Here is a 13,690-nt window from a genome sequence, read left to right as displayed (position 1 = left end):
CGGCTCCTGGGCCAGGTGGCGTCTTCCCCCGAGCGCGGTCCGGGGCCACCGGGAGGGCGCCGTCGGCAGGGGCCAGTTTGCGGTTATCGCTTCTCGGCCTTTTGGCTAAGATCAAGTGTAGTATCTGTTCTTATCAGTTTAATATCTGATACGTCCCCTATCAGGGGACTATATATTAAACGGATTTTTGGCACAGGGAGTCGGAGAAGGAGCTTGCTCCGTCCGCTTCAAGCATCGACCCGTTATTGCAGTGCGTTCGGGAACGGTGCGCCTCTCCAAGTTTTGTGCAAAAAAAGGTTGTGTTTTGTTGTCCTTTACTAGGTGGGTGGGTTGCCCTGTTCTTCCCCCTTTTTGTTTGTTTGTTTGTTTGTTTGTTTTTTTTTGTATGTATGTAAATTGTGTTGTAAATAGGGTGAATATGTGCCCTTGTTGTAAGTGTGCTTGCCTCTGTTTTTTAGCAAAATGATGTAGTTTTCTGTGCGGGACGTAACTGTTTGTTGTCATTGCGCTGTCTCGCTTTTCCCACCTTCCCTCTCGGATTGTCTGTCCGGCCGGCTGGCGGCAGTGGCAACCCCGGGTCAGTGGGAGTGGCTGGGAAGGGGGCCGGAGGCGCCTGGTGCGCTGAAAGGTCACATTTCGCTCGGGTTTCTCTTCAGCACGCACAAATCTTTCGCCTTTTACTAAAGATTTCCGTGGAGAGGAACGCACCTGAGTTTGTGCTATTTTTGGATGCTCCGTCCACAGGACGGGGCAACTTCGAACGGTTTAAGGACAGACGGCAATGTGCGACAGGTATGCGGGTTGCTTGCGAGTCGCCGACTTGCTCGTTTCTGGCTTATCGCCTGCTTGCCGCGTGCGATCGATGCCCCGCTCGCTAAATAGCTTTGGTCGCTGCCTAGAGAGCAGCTATTCGGTAAGTAACTCGGTAGTAAGTACGTCACAGCGTACTCGGTATGTGTTGAGTGTTTTTGGCGGCTGTGCCTGCCAGTGGAGGACAGTGGATCTTGGTGGGAGGAGCCAGCTGAGTCCGGTCGTTACGGTAGCTCGCCGACCGGCCAGTCAGTGCGTGCGCAGGGTTCTTGGGAAGGCGGGGAGGGGGGCCGGCTCCTGGGCCAGGTGGCGTCTTCCCCCGAGCGCGGTCCGGGGCCACCGGGAGGGCGCCGTCGGCAGGGGCCAGTTTGCGGTTATCGCTTCTCGGCCTTTTGGCTAAGATCAAGTGTAGTATCTGTTCTTATCAGTTTAATATCTGATACGTCCCCTATCAGGGGACTATATATTAAACGGATTTTTGGCACAGGGAGTCGGAGAAGGAGCTTGCTCCGTCCGCTTCAAGCATCGACCCGTTATTGCAGTGCGTTCGGGAACGGTGCGCCTCTCCAAGTTTTGTGCAAAAAAAGGTTGTGTTTTGTTGTCCTTTACTAGGTGGGTGGGTTGCCCTGTTCTTCCCCCTTTTTGTTTGTTTGTTTGTTTGTTTGTTTTTTTTTGTATGTATGTAAATTGTGTTGTAAATAGGGTGAATATGTGCCCTTGTTGTAAGTGTGCTTGCCTCTGTTTTTTAGCAAAATGATGTAGTTTTCTGTGCGGGACGTAACTGTTTGTTGTCATTGCGCTGTCTCGCTTTTCCCACCTTCCCTCTCGGATTGTCTGTCCGGCCGGCTGGCGGCAGTGGCAACCCCGGGTCAGTGGGAGTGGCTGGGAAGGGGGCCGGAGGCGCCTGGTGCGCTGAAAGGTCACATTTCGCTCGGGTTTCTCTTCAGCACGCACAAATCTTTCGCCTTTTACTAAAGATTTCCGTGGAGAGGAACGCACCTGAGTTTGTGCTATTTTTGGATGCTCCGTCCACAGGACGGGGCAACTTCGAACGGTTTAAGGACAGACGGCAATGTGCGACAGGTATGCGGGTTGCTTGCGAGTCGCCGACTTGCTCGTTTCTGGCTTATCGCCTGCTTGCCGCGTGCGATCGATGCCCCGCTCGCTAAATAGCTTTGGTCGCTGCCTAGAGAGCAGCTATTCGGTAAGTAACTCGGTAGTAAGTACGTCACAGCGTACTCGGTATGTGTTGAGTGTTTTTGGCGGCTGTGCCTGCCAGTGGAGGACAGTGGATCTTGGTGGGAGGAGCCAGCTGAGTCCGGTCGTTACGGTAGCTCGCCGACCGGCCAGTCAGTGCGTGCGCAGGGTTCTTGGGAAGGCGGGGAGGGGGGCCGGCTCCTGGGCCAGGTGGCGTCTTCCCCCGAGCGCGGTCCGGGGCCACCGGGAGGGCGCCGTCGGCAGGGGCCAGTTTGCGGTTATCGCTTCTCGGCCTTTTGGCTAAGATCAAGTGTAGTATCTGTTCTTATCAGTTTAATATCTGATACGTCCCCTATCAGGGGACTATATATTAAACGGATTTTTGGCACAGGGAGTCGGAGAAGGAGCTTGCTCCGTCCGCTTCAAGCATCGACCCGTTATTGCAGTGCGTTCGGGAACGGTGCGCCTCTCCAAGTTTTGTGCAAAAAAAGGTTGTGTTTTGTTGTCCTTTACTAGGTGGGTGGGTTGCCCTGTTCTTCCCCCTTTTTGTTTGTTTGTTTGTTTGTTTGTTTTTTTTTGTATGTATGTAAATTGTGTTGTAAATAGGGTGAATATGTGCCCTTGTTGTAAGTGTGCTTGCCTCTGTTTTTTAGCAAAATGATGTAGTTTTCTGTGCGGGACGTAACTGTTTGTTGTCATTGCGCTGTCTCGCTTTTCCCACCTTCCCTCTCGGATTGTCTGTCCGGCCGGCTGGCGGCAGTGGCAACCCCGGGTCAGTGGGAGTGGCTGGGAAGGGGGCCGGAGGCGCCTGGTGCGCTGAAAGGTCACATTTCGCTCGGGTTTCTCTTCAGCACGAATTAACCTGTTGCCTACCACTGGCTTGCTAGTGGTAGACAAGGGGTTTTCGGCTGTTCTCGAGAGGCTTCTCAGAGCTTGTGTCCCTTCTTTCTCTCCTTTTTCCTCCCTTTCTTGGCTCCTTCGCCCCTCTCTTTTTTCCACCTGGTTTTTCCTCCTAACCTGACGGACTGCGAGTTCCGTTCCCAGTACGTGGCTTGACCGCGGCTGGTGCGGGCTCGCAGTTCACGGACCACCCCCGGAACAGCTGTACCTGGAGCGAGGAGAGAGTACCAGTGGCTTGACCGCGGCCCTCTCTGACCTCCAGGTACCCCAGGGCCTGTTGGGAGGAACCAACCAGGTGGCTGGAGAGAAGGAGCGAGGGAGCTGATCCAGGAACTGCGGAGGGAGCTGCCGTTGCCAGAGCCTGCCACCAGAGGGAGCCGGACCCGGAGGAGCCTCGAGGATCCAGAGAGCCAGCCAGGAAGCCCGGGATTCCACCATCCTTTCCTGGACTGAGGCGGCAACGAGGATCCTCGAGAGCCAGCCAGCGGAGGCAGAGACTCGCCTGGAGGTCACCCTGCCAGAAGACTCCCGCCATCCGGAGGACGAGCTCCACTGCTGCAGAACGCTTTCCTGCCGGAAGCCAGAGGCGAGTACAAGAGCTGCCCGGAGAGAACGCCCGGAAGGGCTGCTCTCCGGGCCTGTACCAGCTTTGCTGGGCCTTCGCCGGTTGCTCTCTCTGCCTCTGGTTTTTCAGGCCCTGCAGCAGATCCAGCGGAACCCCTCCGGAGGACGAGGCGTGTGGAGCAGGCAGAAAGGGGGATCCGTGGACCTCCCCCCAGAAGACGGCGGCGCCCTTTGGATCCGGACCTGCTCACTGTGTACCGGACCAACGCTTGGCGCTCCCCACCGGAAGGGAGGTTCACTAGCGGCAGGGGAGCTGAACCATCGGCCCCCCTTGCATGTTCGGTCCCCCTGGGACAGGCCATCAACCTCAGGCGTTTCTTGTTTCTCTGCCTACAGCTGGACTCCGGCCCCCAGCAGGAATGGCGACGGCGGCTCAGCCAGGTGTGCGGCGCCACAATGCCGTCCGGCTAACCCTCCTGAACAGCGGAGAGGGGGGCAGCAGCGACAGGGTAGGCCCCCTGGTGGAGCACGGGGTGAATGGCGCAGCTGCAGAGGGCGCCACCGAGCCAGCGTCCACTAGGGGGGGAACCAATGCTGCTGCCCCAACAGCCAACAGCCAGAGGAGAGTGACAGGTATGACCCGCCTGGAGTTTAGCCGGGCAGTGCTTCAGCGAGCCATGGGCTTCGTGCCAGGCGACCTGAACTGCCTGGTGAAGGTTCCAGGTAACGCTGACATCTTTGAAATTAGCTTTAAAAACGCTAATATCCTGGAGAGGTTCTGGAACCTCTATAGAGAGGGGAAGGACAGGTCTCCCCTTTATAACTTTCAAGTTGAGCCCCTGTCCGACACGGAAAGCAAAGTGGTCACTGTGCAGTTTTTTAATGAAACTGTACAGGACCACGATGTGAGTACGTGGTTGGGCAGGTATGGCCAAGTTAAATCTGAAGCCAGGAGGGTCCTGGATGAGGATGGAGTCTGGACCGGGGCCAGGAAATGGCTGGTCCAGCTCAAGCCTGACCCCTCTGCAGTGGGGGGGGTATGTCACATCCCCAGCACCATCACGCTGGGGAGACACCGGGGCGTGGTGTTTTATTACGGCATGCCCAAGCTGTGCAGGAACTGCGGCGAGTTAGGTCACTTGGCCGCAGCCTGCACAGTGGTCAAGTGCAAGTCGTGTGGCGGCGAGCACGAGACCAGGGCGTGCCGTGATCCGAGGCCCTGTAATCTTTGCGGGGTGAGGGGGCATCTATTCCGGGATTGCCCCCTCTCGTACGCGAACAGGGCCCGGAGCACCGCGCCCCCACCACCGTCAATGACTGCCCCCCCTCCCCCACCCCACCCTACCCCCACACCACGCATTAGAGCACCCACTCCCCCTTTGCCCCAGCCTGACAGCCTAACCCCCACAACACAAACACTGCTAACCCTTCCCTGCAGCACAACACCAGCAACCCCCACCTCAACAGCATCCCCTGTTACCCAACTCTCTGTCATCACAGTAAAAGAGGAGCCTGACTCTGACACCCCCATTGTGGTGGAGGGGTCAGACTCCTCATCTGCAGAATCGGACTCAAATTCCATTACCCCGTGGCAAAAACCTAAACGAAAAGGGAAAAGAATTCGATCACCCACAACAGCTAAACCGCAAAATACACCCAGCCAGCCTCCAAACCCAGCAATAACACGCCAACCGATCAACGCCAAAAGACAAACAGTACAATCAAACAAAAAACCGGTACACAGTCCCAAATCTTTCGCCAGGCCCAATACCCTTCCCAAACCTCCCACCCATCCACCAAAATCAGTACATCACAAGGAAAACTTACAGAACATTGGCACACTTCACCCCCATTCCATCAGGGACCAGCCAGCCCCCGGTCCGGACTCTCAAAGGGAGGCGACAACATCCCCCTCCTCCCAGGCCCTCCTAGGCCCGGGGGGGAGGCCTGGGGCAAAAACAACTACCCCCACCTCTCCAGGACGGAACCTCCCAGGCAGTCAGGAGGGGAGACCCATGGGAGAACATGGTCAGGGGGTGAGTAGGCGCCACAATAACCCGGATACAATTTTCAACACAATCAACCAAATTTGTCAGAATATGGCTAACAGCCATACTGGATCACCAGATACACAAAAACAATAAATATCATGGCATTCAACTTCACACTCACCACACTTAACACCCGAAGTATCAGAAACCCCGATAAACGCACCACCGTTTTCTCCATTCTATCACAGATCCCCTCAGACGTCGTCCTGCTCCAGGAATGTGGGATTCCGTTTCGGGAGTGGGATGGCGTTCTGGGGGAGGAATGGAGAATGGGAGACTCTCTCTGGTCTGGCTCAAACATCGCCAGAGCTGATGGGGTCGGCACGTTGATGAAAAATCCCTATGCAAAAATAACAGCACACAGCATTGTGGAGAGTGGGCGAATCCTCGTCACCGATCTCGAGGTCGGGGGTTCCCCACTCAGGGTCATCAACGTGTACGGTCCCACCAGCGTGGCCGAGAGAGTCTCCCTATTCACTAAACTACCACCACTGTTACACTGCACGATGCCCGTCGTCGTAGGGGGAGATTTCAACTGTGTTTTAAGAGATGAGGACCGCAGCAAACCAAGGCCGGATCGCTCCGGCACCCTGCTGCGGTCCCTCATCGAGGATTTCTCCCTCTGCGACGCCGGGGGCGCCTCTCCTCCCCAACATACTTTTGTGAACTCCTCTGGCTCCTCCTCATCCAGAATTGACATGTTTCTGCTCTCCCCAGGCCTGAGGGTGCACAGCTATTCCACCAAGGCGGTGCACTTCTCGGACCACCACATGGTAACCGTGTCCCTGGTCTGGGAGAAATCTATAACCGTGGGTAAGGGGCTCTGGCGGATGAATATCAGCCATCTCCAAGACCCCCAGGTGCGTCTCTCCTTCTCGAGAAGATACCTGGAGTGGGTGAGTCTGAAACATCTCTTTGACTCCCCGGTGGAGTGGTGGGAGATGGTGAAGGAGCGAGTGCGGGGCTACTTCCGGGCAGTCGGGCGGAGGAAGGCGAAGGAAGGGAGGGCAGCTTTTGAACGCCACAATGCTGCCCTCCAAAGACTAAGCCTCCTCCAGTCCCGAGGCCTGGATGTTGGCAGCGAAATCGCACAAGCTCGGCAGAGCCTCACCACCCTCTACCGGGAAGAGCGGAAGAAACAGACCTTCCGCTCCAAACTCCAGGGCCTCCAGGAGGATGAGAAGTGCACGCGGTTCTTCTTCCGCAGGGCACGAACCAAGACGAATAACATCTTGTCTCTCTATAACAGCAGAGGTGTGGTGGTGTCTGAAGAGGCGGAGGTCCGGGAGGTGGCCAGGGAGTTCTACGAGGGCCTTTACAGTGAGAGGCCCTCAGACGGGGCTCTCATGGACACCTTCCTGGGCTGCCTGGACAGACGCCTGGGAGATGAGCAGATGGAGGCGGAGTTGAGCACTGAGGAGCTCACCAGGGCCGTGCACTCCCTGAATACACATAAAGCTCCGGGCCCTGACGGAATCCCAGCTGAGTTTTACCAGGCTCACTGGGATCTCCTGAAGGGGGACGTGGCGGAAGTGTTCAGGGCTGCGTACAGGGAGGGGCGGTTAGGCGCCTCACTGAGACAGAGCTCAGTAGCTCTTGTCCCAAAGAAGGGGGACCTGAAGGACCTCCGCAACTGGCGGCCGATCAACCTCCTCTCAGTCGATTACAAGATCATGGCGAAGGCGCTGATGGGGAGGTTCCAAGGCCTGATAACATCGGTGATCGGACCGGACCAGACCTGCAGTGTGCAGGGGAGGTCCATAAATGACAACCTGCTCCTCGCGAGGGATCTAATCATCCACTCCGGGGAGCGGAGGTCCCCCTTGTGCCTTCTCAGTCTCGATCAAGAGAAGGCATTTGACCGGGTGAGTCATGTGTGCTTGGAGAGAGTGCTAGAGAAAATGAACATTCCTGGCCCCCTCCTGCGCTGGACAAAAATCTGTCTGACAGACATAACGGGCAGAGTGGTTGTCAATCGACAGCCCTCTGCCCCGTTTGATGTCAGGTCTGGCGTCAGGCAGGGGTGCCCTCTAGCATCTCTCCTGTACGTCATCTACCTGGAACCGTTCCTCCAGGCCATTAGGGCCAATCCAGGGGTGGTGGGCTATCCACTCCCTGGAGCGGGGGGGGAACGGCTAAAGGTGATGGCGTACATGGACGACATTGCCATCGTCGCCACAGACAGTCGTTCAATCGCTTGTGCCACCAAGGTGTTGGACGACTTCTGTGTGGCCACTGGCGCCCTGGTCAACAGGGACAAGAGTGAACTGTTTCTGTCTCCACATTGGAGTGAGGAGCTGACCGTTTCCTTCCCTGTGCGTAGGAATACCATCAAGCTCCTGGGGGTGACCTTCCAGGCTGACGGAGGAGGGAGAACCAGCTGGGAGGGAGCCCTCCGCCACGTCCAAAATAAAATCAGGAGCTGGAGTGCACGGCCCTTGACCATGGCGGGTAAGATCCTTGTCCTGAAGGCAATTGTCCTACCCATTCTGCTCTATGTGGGGAGGGTGTTTCCCCCGGACAAAGCCACCGGGAAGTTAATCACCCGGATGGCTTTCCGCTTTGTCTGGGGGAGCACCATGGAAAAACTTAAACGCGTCACCCTCCTCAAAGAGGAGCGGAATGGGGGGCGGGGGGTCCCAGACATTGTCAACATCATTATGGTGCAGGGTCTGGCCACCCTTGTCCAGAATGCAGGGAAGGTGGGTAAGGCCTCTGGTACCTTTGCCAGGTACTATGCCACCCCCTTCCTCAGAGCAATGGGCTTGGGTGTGCTGGACCTCACCATACCTTATAGCTGGGACCCCCCCTACGTCTACCGAGCCCTGAAGGACTTTGCCTACAGGACGGATCTGCCCAGGGCTGGCCTAACCTCGTGGAGCTATAAAATGATTATGGCTCATTTAAGATCTGGAGAAATTGTAACGCTCCCGAGGGGGGGGCCAGACCTGGACCCGCAAGTCATCTGGGCAAATGTAACACACAAATGTCTTACAAACAAACAAAAAGACATTGCCTGGATGACAGCCCATAGGTGTCTCCCCACCAGAACATTTATGTATCGCCGGCACTTAGCCCTGACTGAACGCTGCCCCCACGGATGCACTGACTCAGAACACATTCACCACCTGTTCTGGGAGTGCTCCGTGGCCAGGCGGGTCTGGGGCCTTGTTTGTTCCTCTGTCTCCCTGAGCAGGTTCCTGCCGAGGTCCTCCCTGATGGCTGAGGGCATCCTCTACGGTCCGCCGGGGGGATGCAAGTCCACCGTGCTCCAGCGTCAGTGGAGGATCATCAACACCGTGAAGCAGGTCCTGTGGGAGACGAGGAACATCAAGGTCTACCAGAAAACATCTGTAGACCTGGTCACTCTCCGGAGGAGGATCCAAAACCTCCTCCAGGACGGCATTCTGGTGGACATGCACACAAACAAGAACCTGGCGAGAGAGAAGTGGGGGGTGGACCACTGGAAAGAATTCATCATCTAGTCCACCCCCCCCTCCAAGGGACACAGAAGCCTCTCGGGACAGCAAACCTGAGCGAAATGGACTTTCTTTTTTCCTCATTGCTTTGTCTTTTAACTCACTTTTTGTTTTCTTTGAATTATATAGTGATTTTTTGGATATTCTGTGTTTTTGTGAACATTTTTTGAATCACTTTTTTGAAAATGTGTTATTCATTTATTCTGATGTCTCTGTTCCTTATGGTTTAAGTGTGTGTTTAAAAAATTTTTTGTTTGTGTTATTGAGTGTATTTTAAAAAAGGAAAAAGTTAAAATTGTTAAGAAATTTAAAAAAACCAATAAAACTACCTTTTACTAAAGATTTCCGTGGAGAGGAACGCACCTGAGTTTGTGCTATTTTTGGATGCTCCGTCCACAGGACGGGGCAACTTCGAACGGTTTAAGGACAGACGGCAATGTGCGACAGGTATGCGGGTTGCTTGCGAGTCGCCGACTTGCTCGTTTCTGGCTTATCGCCTGCTTGCCGCGTGCGATCGATGCCCCGCTCGCTAAATAGCTTTGGTCGCTGCCTAGAGAGCAGCTATTCGGTAAGTAACTCGGTAGTAAGTACGTCACAGCGTACTCGGTATGTGTTGAGTGTTTTTGGCGGCTGTGCCTGCCAGTGGAGGACAGTGGATCTTGGTGGGAGGAGCCAGCTGAGTCCGGTCGTTACGGTAGCTCGCCGACCGGCCAGTCAGTGCGTGCGCAGGGTTCTTGGGAAGGCGGGGAGGGGGGCCGGCTCCTGGGCCAGGTGGCGTCTTCCCCCGAGCGCGGTCCGGGGCCACCGGGAGGGCGCCGTCGGCAGGGGCCAGTTTGCGGTTATCGCTTCTCGGCCTTTTGGCTAAGATCAAGTGTAGTATCTGTTCTTATCAGTTTAATATCTGATACGTCCCCTATCAGGGGACTATATATTAAACGGATTTTTGGCACAGGGAGTCGGAGAAGGAGCTTGCTCCGTCCGCTTCAAGCATCGACCCGTTATTGCAGTGCGTTCGGGAACGGTGCGCCTCTCCAAGTTTTGTGCAAAAAAAGGTTGTGTTTTGTTGTCCTTTACTAGGTGGGTGGGTTGCCCTGTTCTTCCCCCTTTTTGTTTGTTTGTTTGTTTGTTTGTTTTTTTTTGTATGTATGTAAATTGTGTTGTAAATAGGGTGAATATGTGCCCTTGTTGTAAGTGTGCTTGCCTCTGTTTTTTAGCAAAATGATGTAGTTTTCTGTGCGGGACGTAACTGTTTGTTGTCATTGCGCTGTCTCGCTTTTCCCACCTTCCCTCTCGGATTGTCTGTCCGGCCGGCTGGCGGCAGTGGCAACCCCGGGTCAGTGGGAGTGGCTGGGAAGGGGGCCGGAGGCGCCTGGTGCGCTGAAAGGTCACATTTCGCTCGGGTTTCTCTTCAGCACGCACAAATCTTTCGCCTTTTACTAAAGATTTCCGTGGAGAGGAACGCACCTGAGTTTGTGCTATTTTTGGATGCTCCGTCCACAGGACGGGGCAACTTCGAACGGTTTAAGGACAGACGGCAATGTGCGACAGGTATGCGGGTTGCTTGCGAGTCGCCGACTTGCTCGTTTCTGGCTTATCGCCTGCTTGCCGCGTGCGATCGATGCCCCGCTCGCTAAATAGCTTTGGTCGCTGCCTAGAGAGCAGCTATTCGGTAAGTAACTCGGTAGTAAGTACGTCACAGCGTACTCGGTATGTGTTGAGTGTTTTTGGCGGCTGTGCCTGCCAGTGGAGGACAGTGGATCTTGGTGGGAGGAGCCAGCTGAGTCCGGTCGTTACGGTAGCTCGCCGACCGGCCAGTCAGTGCGTGCGCAGGGTTCTTGGGAAGGCGGGGAGGGGGGCCGGCTCCTGGGCCAGGTGGCGTCTTCCCCCGAGCGCGGTCCGGGGCCACCGGGAGGGCGCCGTCGGCAGGGGCCAGTTTGCGGTTATCGCTTCTCGGCCTTTTGGCTAAGATCAAGTGTAGTATCTGTTCTTATCAGTTTAATATCTGATACGTCCCCTATCAGGGGACTATATATTAAACGGATTTTTGGCACAGGGAGTCGGAGAAGGAGCTTGCTCCGTCCGCTTCAAGCATCGACCCGTTATTGCAGTGCGTTCGGGAACGGTGCGCCTCTCCAAGTTTTGTGCAAAAAAAGGTTGTGTTTTGTTGTCCTTTACTAGGTGGGTGGGTTGCCCTGTTCTTCCCCCTTTTTGTTTGTTTGTTTGTTTGTTTTTTTTTGTATGTATGTAAATTGTGTTGTAAATAGGGTGAATATGTGCCCTTGTTGTAAGTGTGCTTGCCTCTGTTTTTTAGCAAAATGATGTAGTTTTCTGTGCGGGACGTAACTGTTTGTTGTCATTGCGCTGTCTCGCTTTTCCCACCTTCCCTCTCGGATTGTCTGTCCGGCCGGCTGGCGGCAGTGGCAACCCCGGGTCAGTGGGAGTGGCTGGGAAGGGGGCCGGAGGCGCCTGGTGCGCTGAAAGGTCACATTTCGCTCGGGTTTCTCTTCAGCACGCACAAATCTTTCGCCTTTTACTAAAGATTTCCGTGGAGAGGAACGCACCTGAGTTTGTGCTATTTTTGGATGCTCCGTCCACAGGACGGGGCAACTTCGAACGGTTTAAGGACAGACGGCAATGTGCGACAGGTATGCGGGTTGCTTGCGAGTCGCCGACTTGCTCGTTTCTGGCTTATCGCCTGCTTGCCGCGTGCGATCGATGCCCCGCTCGCTAAATAGCTTTGGTCGCTGCCTAGAGAGCAGCTATTCGGTAAGTAACTCGGTAGTAAGTACGTCACAGCGTACTCGGTATGTGTTGAGTGTTTTTGGCGGCTGTGCCTGCCAGTGGAGGACAGTGGATCTTGGTGGGAGGAGCCAGCTGAGTCCGGTCGTTACGGTAGCTCGCCGACCGGCCAGTCAGTGCGTGCGCAGGGTTCTTGGGAAGGCGGGGAGGGGGGCCGGCTCCTGGGCCAGGTGGCGTCTTCCCCCGAGCGCGGTCCGGGGCCACCGGGAGGGCGCCGTCGGCAGGGGCCAGTTTGCGGTTATCGCTTCTCGGCCTTTTGGCTAAGATCAAGTGTAGTATCTGTTCTTATCAGTTTAATATCTGATACGTCCCCTATCAGGGGACTATATATTAAACGGATTTTTGGCACAGGGAGTCGGAGAAGGAGCTTGCTCCGTCCGCTTCAAGCATCGACCCGTTATTGCAGTGCGTTCGGGAACGGTGCGCCTCTCCAAGTTTTGTGCAAAAAAAGGTTGTGTTTTGTTGTCCTTTACTAGGTGGGTGGGTTGCCCTGTTCTTCCCCCTTTTTGTTTGTTTGTTTGTTTGTTTGTTTTTTTTTGTATGTATGTAAATTGTGTTGTAAATAGGGTGAATATGTGCCCTTGTTGTAAGTGTGCTTGCCTCTGTTTTTTAGCAAAATGATGTAGTTTTCTGTGCGGGACGTAACTGTTTGTTGTCATTGCGCTGTCTCGCTTTTCCCACCTTCCCTCTCGGATTGTCTGTCCGGCCGGCTGGCGGCAGTGGCAACCCCGGGTCAGTGGGAGTGGCTGGGAAGGGGGCCGGAGGCGCCTGGTGCGCTGAAAGGTCACATTTCGCTCGGGTTTCTCTTCAGCACGCACAAATCTTTCGCCTTTTACTAAAGATTTCCGTGGAGAGGAACGCACCTGAGTTTGTGCTATTTTTGGATGCTCCGTCCACAGGACGGGGCAACTTCGAACGGTTTAAGGACAGACGGCAATGTGCGACAGGTATGCGGGTTGCTTGCGAGTCGCCGACTTGCTCGTTTCTGGCTTATCGCCTGCTTGCCGCGTGCGATCGATGCCCCGCTCGCTAAATAGCTTTGGTCGCTGCCTAGAGAGCAGCTATTCGGTAAGTAACTCGGTAGTAAGTACGTCACAGCGTACTCGGTATGTGTTGAGTGTTTTTGGCGGCTGTGCCTGCCAGTGGAGGACAGTGGATCTTGGTGGGAGGAGCCAGCTGAGTCCGGTCGTTACGGTAGCTCGCCGACCGGCCAGTCAGTGCGTGCGCAGGGTTCTTGGGAAGGCGGGGAGGGGGGCCGGCTCCTGGGCCAGGTGGCGTCTTCCCCCGAGCGCGGTCCGGGGCCACCGGGAGGGCGCCGTCGGCAGGGGCCAGTTTGCGGTTATCGCTTCTCGGCCTTTTGGCTAAGATCAAGTGTAGTATCTGTTCTTATCAGTTTAATATCTGATACGTCCCCTATCAGGGGACTATATATTAAACGGATTTTTGGCACAGGGAGTCGGAGAAGGAGCTTGCTCCGTCCGCTTCAAGCATCGACCCGTTATTGCAGTGCGTTCGGGAACGGTGCGCCTCTCCAAGTTTTGTGCAAAAAAAGGTTGTGTTTTGTTGTCCTTTACTAGGTGGGTGGGTTGCCCTGTTCTTCCCCCTTTTTGTTTGTTTGTTTGTTTGTTTGTTTTTTTTTGTATGTATGTAAATTGTGTTGTAAATAGGGTGAATATGTGCCCTTGTTGTAAGTGTGCTTGCCTCTGTTTTTTAGCAAAATGATGTAGTTTTCTGTGCGGGACGTAACTGTTTGTTGTCATTGCGCTGTCTCGCTTTTCCCACCTTCCCTCTCGGATTGTCTGTCCGGCCGGCTGGCGGCAGTGGCAACCCCGGGTCAGTGGGAGTGGCTGGGAAGGGGGCCGGAGGCGCCTGGTGCGCTGAAAGGTCACA

General features: G+C 55.1%; 12 non-coding genes across 12 annotated transcripts; all 12 read left to right on the top strand.

Moving 5' to 3' along the window:
• The first annotated feature begins 85 nt into the window (after positions 1 to 85).
• Positions 86 to 276, top strand: LOC133106591 (U2 spliceosomal RNA). Its single transcript, XR_009704553.1, has one exon. It is a non-coding gene; the product is annotated as a U2 spliceosomal RNA (small nuclear RNA).
• Positions 277 to 636: 360 nt separating this feature from the next.
• LOC133105766 (U5 spliceosomal RNA) lies at positions 637 to 753 on the top strand. Its single transcript, XR_009703959.1, has one exon. It is a non-coding gene; the product is annotated as a U5 spliceosomal RNA (small nuclear RNA).
• A 433-nt stretch (positions 754 to 1,186) lies between these two features.
• LOC133106579 (U2 spliceosomal RNA) lies at positions 1,187 to 1,377 on the top strand. Its single transcript, XR_009704550.1, has one exon. It is a non-coding gene; the product is annotated as a U2 spliceosomal RNA (small nuclear RNA).
• Positions 1,378 to 1,737: 360 nt separating this feature from the next.
• Positions 1,738 to 1,854, top strand: LOC133105765 (U5 spliceosomal RNA). Its single transcript, XR_009703958.1, has one exon. It is a non-coding gene; the product is annotated as a U5 spliceosomal RNA (small nuclear RNA).
• A 433-nt stretch (positions 1,855 to 2,287) lies between these two features.
• LOC133106567 (U2 spliceosomal RNA) lies at positions 2,288 to 2,478 on the top strand. The gene has a single exon (XR_009704548.1). It is a non-coding gene; the product is annotated as a U2 spliceosomal RNA (small nuclear RNA).
• Positions 2,479 to 9,842: 7,364 nt separating this feature from the next.
• LOC133106556 (U2 spliceosomal RNA) lies at positions 9,843 to 10,033 on the top strand. The gene has a single exon (XR_009704547.1). It is a non-coding gene; the product is annotated as a U2 spliceosomal RNA (small nuclear RNA).
• A 360-nt stretch (positions 10,034 to 10,393) lies between these two features.
• LOC133105764 (U5 spliceosomal RNA) lies at positions 10,394 to 10,510 on the top strand. Its single transcript, XR_009703957.1, has one exon. It is a non-coding gene; the product is annotated as a U5 spliceosomal RNA (small nuclear RNA).
• A 433-nt stretch (positions 10,511 to 10,943) lies between these two features.
• On the top strand, positions 10,944 to 11,134 carry LOC133106545 (U2 spliceosomal RNA). The gene has a single exon (XR_009704545.1). It is a non-coding gene; the product is annotated as a U2 spliceosomal RNA (small nuclear RNA).
• A 356-nt stretch (positions 11,135 to 11,490) lies between these two features.
• On the top strand, positions 11,491 to 11,607 carry LOC133105763 (U5 spliceosomal RNA). Its single transcript, XR_009703956.1, has one exon. It is a non-coding gene; the product is annotated as a U5 spliceosomal RNA (small nuclear RNA).
• A 433-nt stretch (positions 11,608 to 12,040) lies between these two features.
• Positions 12,041 to 12,231, top strand: LOC133106534 (U2 spliceosomal RNA). Its single transcript, XR_009704541.1, has one exon. It is a non-coding gene; the product is annotated as a U2 spliceosomal RNA (small nuclear RNA).
• A 360-nt stretch (positions 12,232 to 12,591) lies between these two features.
• On the top strand, positions 12,592 to 12,708 carry LOC133105762 (U5 spliceosomal RNA). Its single transcript, XR_009703955.1, has one exon. It is a non-coding gene; the product is annotated as a U5 spliceosomal RNA (small nuclear RNA).
• A 433-nt stretch (positions 12,709 to 13,141) lies between these two features.
• On the top strand, positions 13,142 to 13,332 carry LOC133106522 (U2 spliceosomal RNA). Its single transcript, XR_009704534.1, has one exon. It is a non-coding gene; the product is annotated as a U2 spliceosomal RNA (small nuclear RNA).
• Positions 13,333 to 13,690: the final 358 nt, after the last annotated feature.

This window comes from Conger conger, chromosome 12 (genome assembly GCF_963514075.1).
Source record: "Conger conger chromosome 12, fConCon1.1, whole genome shotgun sequence".
Classification (NCBI taxonomy): Eukaryota; Metazoa; Chordata; class Actinopteri; order Anguilliformes; family Congridae; genus Conger; species Conger conger.
The sequence above is the reverse complement of the archived record's forward strand: the minus strand, read 5'-3'. Positions and strand labels throughout refer to the sequence as shown.